We start from the raw sequence: 16,566 nt of genomic DNA on the forward strand, positions 1-16,566 counted from the left end.
TATTGTAAACTGTGAGGAAAATTCTTGCACATTAATATGTGCAATGGATTCTCTAGGACAGGGATTAGCAAACATTTTCTATAAAGGGCCAGAGTTGGTAATTGTTCTGTGGGTATGTAAGAGAATATCCTTATCCTTAGGAAATACACACAGGCACTGGGGGATAAAGGGCCTCAAACTGATGTAAAAGAGTTTTGTCATGTGTTCTTTGTATTGTTTTTATTTTTGCAATTTTTGTAAGGTTGAAATTATTTAAAAAGAGTGAAAAATGGAATATCTCTCTGAAAACTTTTTGTGAACATAAGGGAAAGGGAATGAAAAATGTTGAAAACAGATCTGTGTCCGTGACTGCAGGTGTTTCCGTGGCTCCTCTCTGCTGTGACACAGAGCAGGTTACACACCTGCGTCCACCTGAGAGTGAAACGCATCTTTCCGATCAGAGCAACTGCCTTGGGAATCCCTGTTGTCTGCCCAGAGTGCTGCACTCCTAAAGAACGCTTCTGACAGACCTGTCGGAGATCTGGGCCAGGGACCACACGTCCTCAGGCAAGTCAGCCCTCGGCAGCGATCATTTTTGTGCTATAATCAAATGCTTCAGACCACTGCAGAATGGTGGGCTTTGTTTAAAATATATATACACTCCAAATGTTTAGCTTCATTTACTTAATAATTTTACACTTCCCCGATTTTTAGGATCTGAAGAAACCAGCTTATACAAAATAGCGAGAGGTCTTAAAAAATGCAAAACCATTTCCACCTCTGGCCCAGAAAAAAGCAGCAAAACTCCAAGAGCATTTATGTTTTTAAGTAGAACTCCTCTCTCTTGGAGACATGTACTGAATGAAGTGTTTATGACTCAGATGAGACAGTGCTCCTGGGACTTGCTTCACAACAGCAGTGTGGGCAGGGGTTACAGGTGAGCCCAGACCACTGTTGAGGGTTCATATACTATTCAATATTTTCCGTGCCTCTGTACATTAAGGAATTGCCCACAACGAACAGTTTAATATACATATATATGAGATTTCAGGTTTCAGGCTGAGCTAGAATGTGTAATCACTGCCTTGTCAGTGATTGGGGGTGAGGCAGCAGCTAGTAGCTCTGCCTGCAGCCACCGGGCCCTAAGGCCACCTATTTAAAGTTCCTTCCTGAATAGTTCTTTTTTTTTAAATAAATTTATTTATTTTATTTATTTATTTTTGGCTGTGATGGGTGTTCGTTGCTGTGCCTAGTTGCGGAGAGCGGGGGCTACTCTTCGTTGCAGTGCGTGGGCTTCTCATTGTGGTGGCTTCTCTCGTTGTGGAGCATGGGCTCTAGGCACGCGGGCTTCCGTAGTTGTGGCACATGGGCTCAGTAGTTGTGGCTCACGGGCTCTAGAGCACAGGCTCAGTAGTTGTGGCGCACGGGCTTAGTTGCTCCGTGGCATGTGGGATCTTCCCAGACCAGGGCTCGAACCCGTGTCCCCTGCATTGGCAGGCGGATTCTTAACCACTGCACCACCAGGGAAGCCCCCTGAATAGTTCTAATTGTCTACATCTTTTTTTTTTTCCCTGTGGTAATTAAAAAGTCGTCAAGAGGTAAGAGTTTTTGCAAACAAACATTTTCAGGCTACTACAAAGCTGATAGGGTGAGTACACGCATACCTCAGCGATACTGCGGGTTCAGTTACAGACCATCACAATAAAGCAAATAAAGGTTTTTGGTTTCCCAGACCATATAAAGTTATGTTTACACTATACTGTAGTCTATTAAGTGTGCAATAGCATTATTTCTTAAAAAACAATGTACAGACTTGGTCTAAATAATAGTGGCTAATACACAAAAGTGCTTAATAACTACTAGCTAGTGTTTTTATTATCATTCTCTACTATGTGATTGATTCATGCTGCTGCTGCCCCAAATGTCCCATATCCCTTTTGCCACCATTCAAACTCTGCCATGCTTTTAAGTAAATAGTAGAATATTTTTATTTAACATTGTGCACAAGAAATTCAAGACTGTATTTTTGACAGTGGTATTTATCAAGACTGGAAATTCACTGTATTTTAGTATTGCTCTTGAGTTGGAAATAATGTGTGGGGTTCCCCTGTGATAGCAGAGACGACAGGCCAAGAGTCCCATAGGAATGTCAACCAGGAGTATTTGATGACAATACTGGAGGGAAAATAATAAGGGTGCTAGAAATGTGTTTTGAAAAGCATGCCATTGTGGTAATGTAAAAGCGGCTCAGAATTACTTGGCATCGAGAGACTAAATAATGGTTCTCTCTTCAAAAGACAAAAACAATGTACATACCTTAACTAAAAAATGTTATTGCTAAAAAATGCTAACCATCATCTGAGCCTGCAGCAAGTCATAGTAACATCAAAGATCACTGACCATAGATCACCATAACAAATATAAAAATAATTTAAAAGTTTAAAATATTGCAAGAATTACCAAAATGTGACACAAAGACATGAAGTTAGCAAATGCTGAAGGAAAAATGGCACCAACAGACTTGCTTGATGTAGGGTCACCACAAACTTTCAGTTTGTAAAAAACGCACTATCTGGGAAATGCACTAAAGCAAAGAGCAATTAAATGATGTCTGCCTGTACTTTATTTAGAGTACCATAAAATCCTGAAAGTGGGCTCCTCCTGTCCAGCACCCCCGGGAGCTGGGGTATGAGCTGGCTGTAACTAAAACAATCACCAGAGATACTTGGCGCAAATGTTCACTCTCACACCTTGTCCCGACCTGGTGGAGCTGAGTGCCGGGGGCACCTGCATGTTTAATGCCCGGCCCACACGCACCTCTTGATTCTGAGGTTGGAGTCTCTGGCCCACATTTTGAGAAAATGTTTTAGGGCAGTAGTCTCCGACACAGCGTGGACCATATAATCCTTTGAAGCGATAGAAGAAAACGCTGGAGTGTCTGTATTTCTGCCTCGCGAGGACGAGGAACTAAGCCTCCCTGATAGCTACACATCTTCTCCCGCCTCCTTGCCAGGTCCTCAAGGAGCAGCAAGAACCAGTGGCTCACAGGCACCTCATCACTGCAACTAAATGAACTGCTAGGGGCTGAATTGTGTCCCCCTTCCGGGTCCGAACTCTTAGTACCTCAGAATGACTATATTTGGAGATGTACAGAGGTAATTAGTAAAATGAGCTTATAGGGTGGGTCCTAATCCAATGTGACTGGTGCCCTTTACAAGAAGGGGAGATCAGGACACACACAGGCACAGAAGGAAGACCATGTGAAGACACAGTGGGAAGGTGGCCATCTACATGCCAGGGACAGAGGCCTCAGAGAGAACCAACGCTGCTGACACCTTGGTCTTGGACGTCCAGCCTCCAGAACCGCAAGGAAATAAATATCCATTGTTTAAGCCCCTCAGTCTGTGGTACCTTGATGCAGGAGCCCTAGCAAACATACAGACAAACCTGCCTCCCACGTCTTTGCAAGCTCTCTAGCTATTACGGACTGTGCGCACCTCATGCCTTATCCAGCGCGTGTGGACAGACACACCCACCGGGGCACACGCACGGAGACCTTTTAGGGATGGAGTGAGCAGTCGGCAATGGCTGGGCCCTGAAATGCTGCGATTCCCAAAATCACCTCTGCCCTTGTGTGTGTGTGTGTGTGTGCGCGCGGGAGGGCGGGGGAAGCTAATAAAGAAGCAGATAAAAGACGAAAGGAGACATACTGATGAGTGAACATAATTTACTTAAACTTCTTCAAGCAACCTGAGGCGCTCGGGAGCATCAGCTGGGGCTGCCGCCGGGCCGTGGTGCGTCCGTGGGCGCTGCCCTCCCCCGCCCCTTCCTGGGAGCTGCCGGCTGAAGGGGCAGAAGGGGCAGAAGGCCGGGAAAAAGCAGGGAACCGGTCGGCTGTAAGTCCCGGAGAGCCGTGCAGGAGTGTGAAGGCGGCCTGGCCCGACCGCGGCTAGGGGACCTGGGACGGATGGCGACGCGCGTGTCCCCAGCGGGCGGAAGCTGGGCCCTCGGGGGGAGCCAGGGGGGCTGTCCAGCGGCGTGCACGCCCCAGTCGCTGTAAAGCCAATCACAAGCTCCTGAGGCGCAGAGTTCCCTAAACACGCCCGTGCAAAACACAACGGGGGAAACCTCTGCCGAAATGCACCCGACCTTCGGGAAAAGGGAGAACTCGGAAGGAACTCGAGCCTGTCACGCTCGGAGTCCGCAGGAAGGGCACGCACGGCTGTGTCTTCGCACGACGAGCCGAGGCCCACAGCGCCGCAGCACCCAGGCTGCCTCTGCCCCAGTCTGGGAGGACCCCTAGGCTGAGTCACACCCCAGAGGCCCTATAATACAGCACATTTTCCCTCCTGCCTTGACCTCAAGGCAGAATCAAGACAACGGAGAGTTCCAGGAGCTTCTCAAGAGCCCTTCCAGAGTCACAACCGATTCCACACAACCTGTGGGGTTAGCCCAAAACGTGCCACTGGAGTCCAGGTGATACACAGAGAACCCGGCTCAGGGTCACACAGAAGTGCAGGGCAGGAAGTCACATCTTCCGTGGCAGCTGCCCCAGACCTCGGCCGTCCTGGCAGAGGCTTCCCGGAGTGAACGAACTGCTCTATCCACCTCTGGTGTACCTGGGGCCATCTGCGGCCACTGAGAGGGTCACAGCCTCTCGGAGCTTGTGTGCAGGGTCTGGCAGTGACATGCGGAAGGATGTGTTCCCTCTTCCTGGTGGAGGGAGGGTAGGCAGTGTTGATTCTTCCCTGGCTCAGTTGGCAGTTCCAGAGTGCAGGGATTCCACCCCCCCCCCCCAATCCCTTTCCACCCTTTGCATGGGGCTTACCTTACCTTAAAGCCAATCTTTGTTGGAGGAGGCAACTATCTAAAATGCAAATTAAAATACAAAATAAAGGGCTTCCCTGGTGGCGCAGCGGTTGAGAGCCTGACTGCCAATGCAGGGGACACGGGTTCGAGCCCTGGTCTGGGAAGACCCCACATGCCGCAGAGCAGCTGGGCCCGTGAGCCAGTTACTGAGCCTGCGCATCTGGAGCCTGTGCTCCGCAACAAGAGAGGCCGCGATAGTGAGAGGCCCGCGCACCGCGATGAAGAGTGGCCCCCGCTTGTCACTAGAGAAAGCCCTCGCACAGAAACGAAGACCCAACACAGCCATAAAAAAAAAAAATAAATAAATAAATAAAAAATAAAAACTACCCCCTATGATGATTAATTCTATGTGTCTCCTTGACTATGCTATGGTATAATCCAGTTTTTGGTCAAACATTAGTCTAGATGTTGCTGTGCAGGTATTTCTTAGGTGTGATTTACATTTAAATGGGCACACTCTGAGTAAAGCCGATAACCCTCCATAGTGTGGGTGGGCCCCGTCCAAACAGTTGAAGACCTTAAGAGAAAAAACCGAGGTCCTCTTTGGATTTGAATTCTGCCCCCAGAGGGCCTTTGGACTCAAGCTGCAACATCAACTCTTCCTGGGTCTCAGCCTGCCTACTCCGAATTCAGAATTGCCAGCCTCCACAATCACGGGAGCCAATTCCTTAAAATAAATCTCTCTCTATATATATAAACATACTCTATTGGTTCTGTTTCTCTGGAGAACCCTGACTAATACACACACACACACACCTCAATCAAAGCAAAGGAGGAAACCCAACTTGCATGTACAAAACCATTATCAGCGTGGTCTCCAGGGCAGGAGCAAAACTTTACTCTCCAGAATCTGTGCAATTATCATGCACATGCACAGGTCTGCTTGATTTAACACACTTAGTTATTCCATGACCCCTGGGGACAGACAACCCCAATGAATCAAGAGTCCAGGTGGTTTCAAAGCTCATTGGTTTTATGGAGACTGGTCCTTCCAAGCAGGATTTGTGGAAAAAGACGAAAATTCTTTAAAATGGAACAGCTTGAGTAGGTCAAGCTTTAGATAGGGATTTAAATATAATGCAAATCCTCATCACCACTTCTGACCTGGGGCGGTGTGGTTCTTCAGAGCAAAGTGTACCTTCTTCTGTGAGTATCTTCAAGGATGAATCATCGCCCACCCTCCCCCTGCCACCCCAGTCCTGGCCAGGACAACACAGGCACAAGGAATGGCCATGCTAGCTCTGAACGTAAAATTCTGGCTGTCAAATCAGGTTCCAAGATGAAACTCACGGCTCTCTAGGCATTGGTTTTTCTCTCTTGTGGAACAAAATTCCCCCAGGAGCAAGTGAAGAACAGGGCCTGACAACCTTGGCGAGTGAAGTATCTGAGATATAAATACAAATCACAAATATGCTTGTTTCAAAAGTCACAGTAGCTTTCACCGTCCATTTGTCTTACTCACAACTAAAAGATGTGAAAGCCACAGTTCAAGGCCTGTGATTTCTGTCCCCACAGCCTTGTGTGGAGGTGAGGCAGTCATGATGAAGTTGGATGGGGGCACAGCCAGGTAAATGAATGCTCAACGAGCTTCTGCTGAACAGCACAAGTGCACACCAGGCTCAAACCAACACAAAGGTAAAAAACACATCCCTATGTCCTTGAGACCATGGTCTGAGAGGCCTTTAACACAGAAAGTTCATATAAATGCAAATCTTATCCCTGGAGTGCTCTGAAATCTTATTAGATAGCCTGAATTCAGGCCAGAGCTGCCATGTTTAAGCCCCATTCATGGTGCTAGGTTCTCTACTGGCTCCTACAGAGTGTAAGCTCTGTCCCTAAGCCCCTCACTTATGGCCAAAGGGTTTCCAGATATAAAAAGAACAAATAACAAAATGGCAAATGTAAATCCTACCATATAAGTTATCTGCATTAAGTGTAAATGGAGTAGACAATCAAAAGGCAGACATTGATAGAATGGATTAAAAAAACATGCTGTGAGCTGGGCCCATGAGCCACGATTACTGAGTCTACGCCTCTGGAGCCTGTGCTCCGCAACAGGAGAGGCCCGCGCACCGCGATGAAGAGTGGCCCCCACTTGCCACAACTAGAGAAAGCCCTCTCACAGAAATGAAGACCCAACACAGCCATAAATAAATAAATAAATACTTAAAAAAAAAAAAACATGCTGTGAGACAAATTTTAAATTCAAAGATACAGGGGGGGTGAAACGAAAAGGATGGGAAAAGATATAACATGCAAAGAGAAACCAAAAGTGGCCAGAAGTAGCTATACTAATATTAGATAAATATTAGACAAAATAGACTTGAAAACAAAAATTGTTACTAGAAACGTTATGACAAAATGATCACTCCATCAGTGAGATGTAACAACTATTAACATATTCACCTAATGAAACAACCTCAGAATACATGAAACCACAAAGAACATGATCCTATATGTAGAAAATCCTAAAGATTTTACGAAAAAACCTGTTACAGCTAATAAATGAATTAAGCAAAGCTGCAGGATACAAAAGCAACACATAAAAATCAGCTGCATTTCTATACATTAGCAATGAACATTTCAAAAAGAATATTAAGAAACAATTCCATTTACAAGAGCATCAAAAAGAAAAAAAACTTAAGAATAAATTTAGGAACTTCCCTGGTGGTCCAGTGGTAACGAATCCGCCTTCCAAAGCAGGGGTCCCCTGGTCGGGGAACTAAGATCCCACATGCCGCGGGGCAGCTAAGCCTGGGCGCCACAACTATTGAGCTCGTGGGCCTCGACAAGAGCCCACGTGCTGCAAACTACAGAGCCCAGGGTCTTTGGAGCCCGTGAGCTGCAACTAGAGAAAGAAAACCCACACGCCACAATGAAGACCCAACACAACCAAAAAAAAAAGAATATATTTAACCAAGGAGGTGAATGATTCATACACTAAAAATTACAAAACATAGACTTCCCTAGTGGTCCAGTGGTTAAGACTCTGTGCTCCCAATGCAGGGGGCCTGGGTTCGATCCCTGGTCAGGGAACTAGATCCCGCATGCATGCCGCAACGAAGATCTGCATGCCGCAAATAAGACCCGGCGCAGCCAAAATAAATACTTTTTAAAATCACAAAACACTGCTGAAAGAAATTAAAGACACAAATAAATGGAAAGATATTCTATGTTCATGAACTGGAAGACTTAATATTATTAAGATGACAGTATAGGGAATTCCCTGGCAGTCCAGTGGTTAGGACGCCGCATTCTCACTGCCAGTGGCCTGGGTTTGATCCCCAGTCAGGGAACTAAGATCCCGCAAGCCACGTGGGGCAGCCAAAAAAAAAAAAAAATTTACAATATAATCCAAAGCCATCTACTGATTCAATGTAATCCCCTTCAAAACTCCAAAAGCATTTTTTGCAAAAATAGAAAAACCCACCTTAAGATTAATATGGAATCTCAAAAGACCCAGAATAGCAAAAACAATCTGGAAAAAGAACAACAAAGCTGGAGGTCTCACATTTACTGATTTCAAAACTTACTATAAAGCTACAGTAATCAAAATAGTGTGGTACTGGCATAAAGACTGACACACTGACCAATGAAACAATAAAGAGCCCAGAAATAAACCCTTGTGTATATGGTCAAATGATTTTCAACAAGGGTGTCAAGACCATTCACTGAAGAAAGGACAGTCTTTTTAACAAATGGTGCTGGGAAAACTGGATATCCACATGCAAAAGAATTAAATTGGACCATACACTATATATACAAATTAACTCAAATGAACAAAAAACCTAAACAGAAGAGCTAAAATTATAAAACTCTTAGAAGAAAACATATGAGAAAATCTTCATGACACTGGATTTGGCAATGATTTCTTGGATATGACACCAAAAGCACTAGCAACAAAAGAAAAAGTAGATAAACTGGACACGAAAATTAAACATCTTTGTGCACCCAAGGACACTATCAAGAGAATGAAAAGATAACTCACAGAATGGGAGAAAATATTTGCAAATCATATATCTGATAAGGGATTGTTATCCAAAATATATAAAGAATTCCTACAACTCAACACTAAAAAAAACAAACAACATGATTAAAAAATGGACAAAGGATTTGAATAGACATTTCTCTAAAGAAGATACACAAGTGGCAAATAAGTACATGAAGAGATGATCGACACCATTAAGCATTAGGGAAATGCAAATCAAAACCAGAATGAGATACTACTTCACACCCATTAGGGTGGTTATTATTTTAAAAAAATTTAAAAAAAAACCCAGAAAATAACAAGTGTTGGTGAGGATGTGAAGAAACTGGAACCCTTGTGCATCGCTGGTACACAGAAAGGCTAGTGAAGCTGCTATGGAGAACAGTATGACAACTGCTCAAAGAAATTAAACATTGAATTACCATGTTCATGGCAATGCTTAATTGGTGTCTGGAATAGTCATGTTCATAGACAGGAAGTAGAACTGTTGCTACCAAGAGCTGGAGGAATAAGGGAATGGGGAGTGAGTGTTTAAGTGGGTGCAGACACAGACATAGAAAACAAACTTATGGTTACCAAAGGGGAAGTGGGGGGAGGGATAAATTGGGAATTTGAGATTAACAGATACGATTATATATAAAATAGATTAACAAGGACCTACTGTATAACACAGGGAACTATATTCAATATCTTATAATAACTTATAATGGAAAAAAATCTGAAAAAGAACAGATGTGTGTATGTATGTATATATATGTGTACATATATATGTGTATATATATAAAACAGAATCACTTTGCTGTACACCTGAAACATTGTACATCAACTATACTGCAATAAAATAAAGAAATAAATAAGTGCAGAGGTTCAGTTTGGGATGAAGACAAAGTTTAGGGGATGGATAGTGGTAATGGCTGTACAACTTAATGCTACTAAACTGTACACTTAAAATGGTTAAAATGGTAAACTTTGGGTTATTTATATTTTATTATAGTAAAAAAAAAAATCAGGTTAGGTGATTTCCCCAATTTATTTTTGTTTTTAATCATTTTTTTCAGATATTCCAGTTTATTTTCCCCTTCATATAAATTTTAGAGTCAGTTTGTCTTTTATCTATAAAAGCATCCTTCTGAGACTTCTAATAAACAAAAATATCTTATGACCCAGCAAGGACACTTCTAGATTTCTATCCAAAAGACATTACAACATATGCCCACGTAAAGACTTGCACATGAGTCTTCATAGCAGCAGTTATTCATAACAGGCAAAAAATGGAACTAATGAATGGTTAAACAAAATGTGATATATCCATACAATGGAACACAATGCAACAAAAAGGAATGAAATGCTGGTACATACTAGAACAGGGATAAACTCCAAAAACATTATACTACGTGAAGGAAGCCACACATAAAGACCACAAATTGTACACTTTCGTTTATGTTAAACGTCCAGAAATGGCAAATCTATAAAAGAAAGCAAATTAGTGATTAGCTGGAACAGGGCCTACGAATGGTGATTAACTGTGAAAGGTCATGCGCGATTTTACTGGGGTGATTCGTATGTTCCAAAACTGGGTTATGGTGCTGCTGCCCAATTCCGTAAATCTACTAAAAATCACTGCCCACTTGAAGTAGGTAAATTTTATAGTACGTACATTGTACGTCAATTAAGTTAAAATTTTTTTTGCTGCAGTATTTGATTGGAATTGTGTTAAATCAATAGATCAATTTGGAGAGAACTGACATCTTTACTATGTTGAGTGTTCCAACCCATGACCACAATGTGCCTCTCCATTTATTTACATGATCTTTGATTCATTCATCAGCATTTTGTAGTTTTCAGCATATAGATCCTGCATGTGGTTTATTAAATTTATATGTAAGTATTTGATTTTTTGAAGCTGCTGAAAATGGTATTTTTTAAAATTTAACTTTCTAATTGCACATTGCTCGTATATAGAATAAGATTGACTTACATGTGTTGACTGTATTTTGTGACCTTGTTAAACTTCACTTACTAGTTCTAATAGTTTTTTCATAGATTCCTTGGATTTTCTATGTAGATACCATCTGCAAAAAGGCACAATTTTATTTTCTCTTTCCAATCTGCCTTTTATTTATTTTTCTGACCTTATTGCCCTGGCTAAAATAAAGTTTTTAAATTACATAGACGTAGTTAACCCATGCTATACTTATTTTGGTTGCAAAAACAATGAGTAGCTAGGACTGGTTAGTTATATAAAAGCTTTAGAAAACATAGCACGAATAGTAACAGCCCCTTATACAGTACATTTCCTATATATATTACCTCATTTGATCTTCATCACAACCTAATAGGTGCTTTTCCCACGATACCAAAGAAGAAAAATGGTCGAAGGTAGTCCAAGCAACATACCCACCGGGGCTCAGGTGAACATATAGCAGACATCAACAAGTCAAAGCAGTAGATTTGCCAGGACCCAACTTGATCTCACCTGCCAAAGTGTATCTTTCTTCCCACTGGCTAGTGGGCAGCCCCAGGCACTGACTGAGCTGACTCCTCTATAAACTGGTGCTAGTGAAACGCAGATCAAAAGCCAGGACACAGACTGTCACACAGTGAGAGGGGCTGAGGGAACACTGGCCCACCTGGGGAGTGGAGGCAGGTGCTCCTGGAGTGGTACCTGAGCAAGCACAGTGCCTTCAAAAAATCGCAGGTAAGTGATTCAATAGGTGTGTGAGGGTCAGGTCCCAGGGTCTAACATTTTGCAGAAGGCATTACTGGCAGTTTCTTTCTAATTTTTAACTTACGAGTGTGCAGTCAGATGGCTAGATTCAAAGTCTGGCTCTGCCACTTACCAGGCATGTAACTTTAGACACATACTTCATCTCCTGGTCAGTTTCCTCATCCATAAAGTGGGAGTAATAATTGCACCCACCTCTGAGGGTCATGAGAATAATTAGTATGTAGAGCACTCAGGAGTTAGCGAACTACAGTCCGCGGTCTGCTTCTACAAGCAAAGTCCTACTGGGGCACAGCCATACTCATTCATTACAGACTGTCTGTGCCAACTTGTGCTGCAACAGTGGAACTGGGGAGGCTGTGACAGAGACCATACGGCCTGCAAAGCCGTAAGTAGTCACTATCTGGACCTTTACAGGAAAAGTAGCCCTGGCTTAGAACGATGCTGGAGCAAAGTAAGTACTCAAGGAATGTTAGCTATTATTTAGACCCTAATTTACTTCCAGAACGATAAACTTGAGTATATACATAAAGATATACACACAAGCATTGACTATGGGGGTGACAAACGTAAAATAACAATGTCAATTAACAGGTGGTTGATTCAATAAATTGTGGTGCATCTACACTATATACAGCCATTAAAAGGAATGAAGGCTATCCATGTGTATATATACTGTATGTGCCAACATGTTAAGATTTCCAACATCTTTAAATAATCCAAGATCATTAAGTGAAAAAGTATAATGCTACATGCAGTATAATCTCATTATGTTACAAAAAGAACACACACAAACAAAACCTATGTGTATGCACAGAAAAGGCTACATACCAAGATAGAAGTACTGAGGGAATTTCACTTTTAGTATATGTAGTGGAGTACTATTTGAATTTTTTAATAAGCTGAAGTTCTGTAATTTTTCTCATGACTTAAAAGTGTTATTTGAATGGCTCAGGTTGTATCCTAGTGGTACAAGTTTTAAACTTTAATGTCTTTACTCCAGGGACAAACTAGAGTTTGGATGAATCGCAAACGCATTATGCTAAGTGAACTAACCAGACTCAAAAACCACATATGACATTCTGGAAAAAGCAAAACTGTAGGAATGGAGAACAGATCAGGGGTCAGGAGTTGGGAATGGGGTTGCCTACAAAGGGACAGCAACAAGGAGTTCAGGGGGGTGATAAAACTGTTCTGTATCTTGACTGTGGTGGTAGTCACACTACACTAAGCATTTGTTAAAACTCACTGAACTGTACCCCACAAAGTGAATCTTACTATGTGTCAACTTAAAAATAAATTTAAGTAAACACACATACAAAACAAAAACACTTGGGGAGTAACTTTTCTTTGGGCGACCTATGAGCACACAAATGTATGTATTAACACAGGAAATGTCTGCCACCACATTTCCCTGGTTCGCCTCTGGCACAGAGATGATGCCGCTGCGCGAAGGCAGCGTTGGCACCACCTTCCTAACTGAATTCCCACAAACGCAAACCTGCCGTGGCCCTGATTGTTTTCTTCGGGCTCCGTGCGCGTAGATCTGCGCTTTACTCGGAAAACCTCGAAGGGCCGGCCTTCAGGGAGAAGGGACGGCAGGCACCGGCGCGCACCGTCACAGGCCGGCGCCCCAGCCGAGCGGCCCGGGCAAGATCTTCCAGCACGAGCCCCGAGCCGCTGGAGCCGCTGGTGAGTTGTCAAGAACAGCAACCTGAGCTAGGCAAGGGGAATCACTGCTGATTCAATCACGGATCATTGACGGAATCACGTCGAAAACGGCCAAGAAATACCCCCGGCTCACCAGCTTCGGCCAAACACTGTGCGGCGAGGCGCACAGCACCCTCCTCTCCTGTAAAGGGAAACTCCCAGGTCTCCCACAGAGGCGCAGACCGTCCAACACGGGGCTTCATAAGCAACGCTATCCTGCCGTTCAGACCTGACACTAGAGTGGACGTGGTCCGGACACCTCTCTCGGCTTAGAAAACGCTCCTTAAGCCCCACTGCCAAATTACTCTTCCGCCCTTTTCTCCCGCCCACCAAGCGCTGCGAATTAGGAGCACGCATTTCAGGCTTGAAATACACAATTTAGTCTGGCTGTACAGAACCGCGCTGCCCAAGTAACAATCCCGGCTCCTTAACAAAGCCCCAAACTCCTCTCTCCAAGAATCTGCAAAATGGTCTCGCTCGGCCAGAGTCTCCCTCCTTCCCTCAGCGAGGGGCACAAAGCACGACCTCAGCGCAAACCGCCTGCTCCTTGCTTTCCAACAATAACTGCAAAACCCCAATGTACCCCGTCCGCACTGGAGCTTCGCTACGTGCCGGGGGCGCTGGGGCAGGGGTCCGCGACTCCCGGGCCGGAGCGCGGTGGCCAGGGCCATCCTGGGAGGCGGCGCAGCCGGGGAGGCCGCGCGGCCGAGGTCCAAGTCCCGGCCGCTCGCGGGGCCCCGGCCCGGCACCGCCGCCTTCCAGCTCCCTCCCGGCCGGGTTTCGAGCGAGGTCCGGATCCCACCTGGGCGGCGGGGTGGGGCGGAGGCGGCAGCGTTCCTCACCTTGGTCCGCGGCGGCGGCTCCGGGGTCCCGGGCGGGCCCTGGGAGTTTCCCGGCCGAATGAGTCACCGAGGCGGGTCGGGAATGCGCCAGGAAACACCCGGCCTCCTCCCCTTCCTCCCGGGGCGGGGGCTCTCCCGGCTCGGCCCCTTCCTCCCGGCGCTCCTCCCTCCGCGCTCCTTCCCCAGCCCAGTCCAGCCGCTCCTCCACGCTTAGCTCCTTTCTCCGACCCCGCTGCCCGGCACTGTGCCGGGCCGCGCTCCCCTCCGGCCGCAGAAAATGCTCCCCAGGGAAGAGAGCCTCCAGGGCCACCTGCCGGCTTCGGCGACCTCAGCTCTGCCTGGGACCGCGGTGGGGGGGGGGGGGGGGGCGGGGGCTTCTCCGTGGAAGCTGCCCGGTTTGGGCCGTAAAAAGAGCGGGGGGTGCGCACCCTGTCCCGGGGCTCCACAGAGTCAGGGCGGCGGGTGAGATGAGCTGCAGAAGGGACTTGGGGGGACACCCAGGCGGGCTGGCCTGGCGCCCCACAGCCAGGGAGGAGGTGCGCACACCTGCGCTCCGCGGGCTGGAGCCGGGTGCGACTGGGACACGCCGCCGGAACCGAGCCAGCTGGGAGAAAATGACCCAGTATGGCCCCTGCAGTGATCGCATCTCCCCTCTGAGCCGGGGGCAAAGGCGTGAGCTGGCTTGTGGGAATGGCTGACAAGAAGTCCTGACGAACTAGCCCCAAAACACAATCTTGAGAGGCCAAATAAATAACACGTCTTATGGAATCGCTGAGTGGAGTGAGCTTGTCACAAACATGCTTAGGAGAAAAATGTCCCTAAACTACACTCTCCCCCCCGCCCCCCCACCCCGCCGAGTTGTAAGGGAGAGCAATAAAGATGGGCAGCGGGTACTGAAAACCACAAGAAGTTTGATTACCTCCTGGCTGTCCCCCAGATGATGCAAAAAGTTGCAGCAAATGGATCCTGACTAAACCAGAATCTACCAGTTGTCTAAATATTCAGAGACCACTTTTTCTAGAAGCTCCTGGAGGTCCCTCACACTCCTACAAAACATGGGTTTTGAGTGACTTTCTGGTTCCCAGCCAGCCCACACATTTTCAATCAGCAGAAATACTGCATCTCTCTGCCCAGGGCTGAGTCTCAAAGTTAGATTCCGAAGGGTTGGGTTTTTTTGGGTTTTTGTTTGTTTTTGTTTGTTTGTTTTCCTGTTTTTTTATATTGTAGGTGAAGTGCTGAAATACAAATTCAAGGTATATTGTGATAATTTTTAAATATCATAATCCCTAGAGCAATTAATAAAAAATAAGCAATTTTTAAAAATCCGGGCTTCCCTGGTGGCGCAGTGGTTAAGAATCCGCCTGCCAATGCAGGGGACACAGTTTCGAGCCCTGGGCCGGGAAGATCCCACATGCTGTGGAGCAACTAAGCCCATGCGCCACAACTACTCAGCCTGCGCTCTAGAGCCCTCGAGCCACAGCTACTGAAGCCCACGCGCCTAGAGCCCACCGCAAGAGAACAAGAGAAGCCACCTCAGTGAAAAGCTTGCGCACTGCAACGAAGAGTAGCCCCCACTCGCGGCAACTAGAGAAAGCCCATTGGCAGCAAGCAAGACCCAACACAGCCAAAAAAAAAAATCCAAGAGAGGAAATAAAATGGAATGCTAAGATATAAATCTGAAGAAAGCAGCAAAGAAGGAGCAAAAAGCACATAGGACAAACAGTAACGAAAAGCAAGCTGTTAGGCTTAAATCCAACCATATTAGTAATTACGTTAAATGTAAATGAACCAAACACTCCAAAGAAATTGTCACATTGGATAAAAACATAACCTAAATATAAGGCTGTTTAAAAGAGACATACTTTAAAGATAAGGACGCAAAGTGGTTGAAATTTTAAAAGATGAAAACCCATCTACCATGACTATGCCAATCACGAGAAAGTTGGGGTGACTATGTTAATATCAAAGTAGACCTCAAGGGACTTCCCTGGTGGTCCAGCGGCTCAGACTCTGCACTCCCAGTGCAGGGGGGCGGGTTTGATCCCTGGTCAGGGAACTAGATCCCACATGCCACAACTAAGAGTTCGCATGCCACAACTAAAGATCCCGCATGCCACAAGGAAAATCCCACGAGCCGCAACTGAGACATGGCGCAGCCAAATAAATAAATAAATGAATAAATAAATATTCAAAGTAGACCTCAAGACAAGGAGTGTGACCAGAAATTAAAAGGGACATTTGGTAAACATAAATGGGTCAATTAATTCAGAAAAAAATGACAATTTTTAGTGTGTATGCAAACAAATAAGCTTTGAAATACTTTGCAAAAATTGATAGAATCAGAAGAAGAAATAAGCAAACACACAGTCATAATTAGAGATTTAACACCCCTCTCTTAGTAATCGATAGAACAGGCAGACACCAAAATAAGTAAAGATACAGAAAAAATTTAA

At 45.3% G+C, this 16,566-nt stretch overlaps 1 protein-coding gene across 3 annotated transcripts in view; it reads right to left on the reverse strand.

The window, feature by feature from the left end:
* Positions 1-14,219, reverse strand: part of CYFIP1 (cytoplasmic FMR1 interacting protein 1) — a 94,833-nt gene extending 80,614 nt beyond the window's left edge. For 2 of the 3 annotated variants that reach the window (XM_059927757.1, XM_059927755.1), the window contains exon 1: positions 14,114-14,219. The gene's annotated coding sequence lies outside the window, so the exon portion shown is untranslated. The remainder of the gene's footprint in view (positions 1-14,113) is intronic. The other variant, XM_059927756.1, reaches the window with a different exon arrangement.
* Between the last annotated feature and the right edge of the window lie 2,347 nt (positions 14,220-16,566).

This window comes from Balaenoptera ricei, chromosome 7 (assembly GCF_028023285.1).
Source record: "Balaenoptera ricei isolate mBalRic1 chromosome 7, mBalRic1.hap2, whole genome shotgun sequence".
Classification (NCBI taxonomy): Eukaryota; Metazoa; Chordata; class Mammalia; order Artiodactyla; family Balaenopteridae; genus Balaenoptera; species Balaenoptera ricei.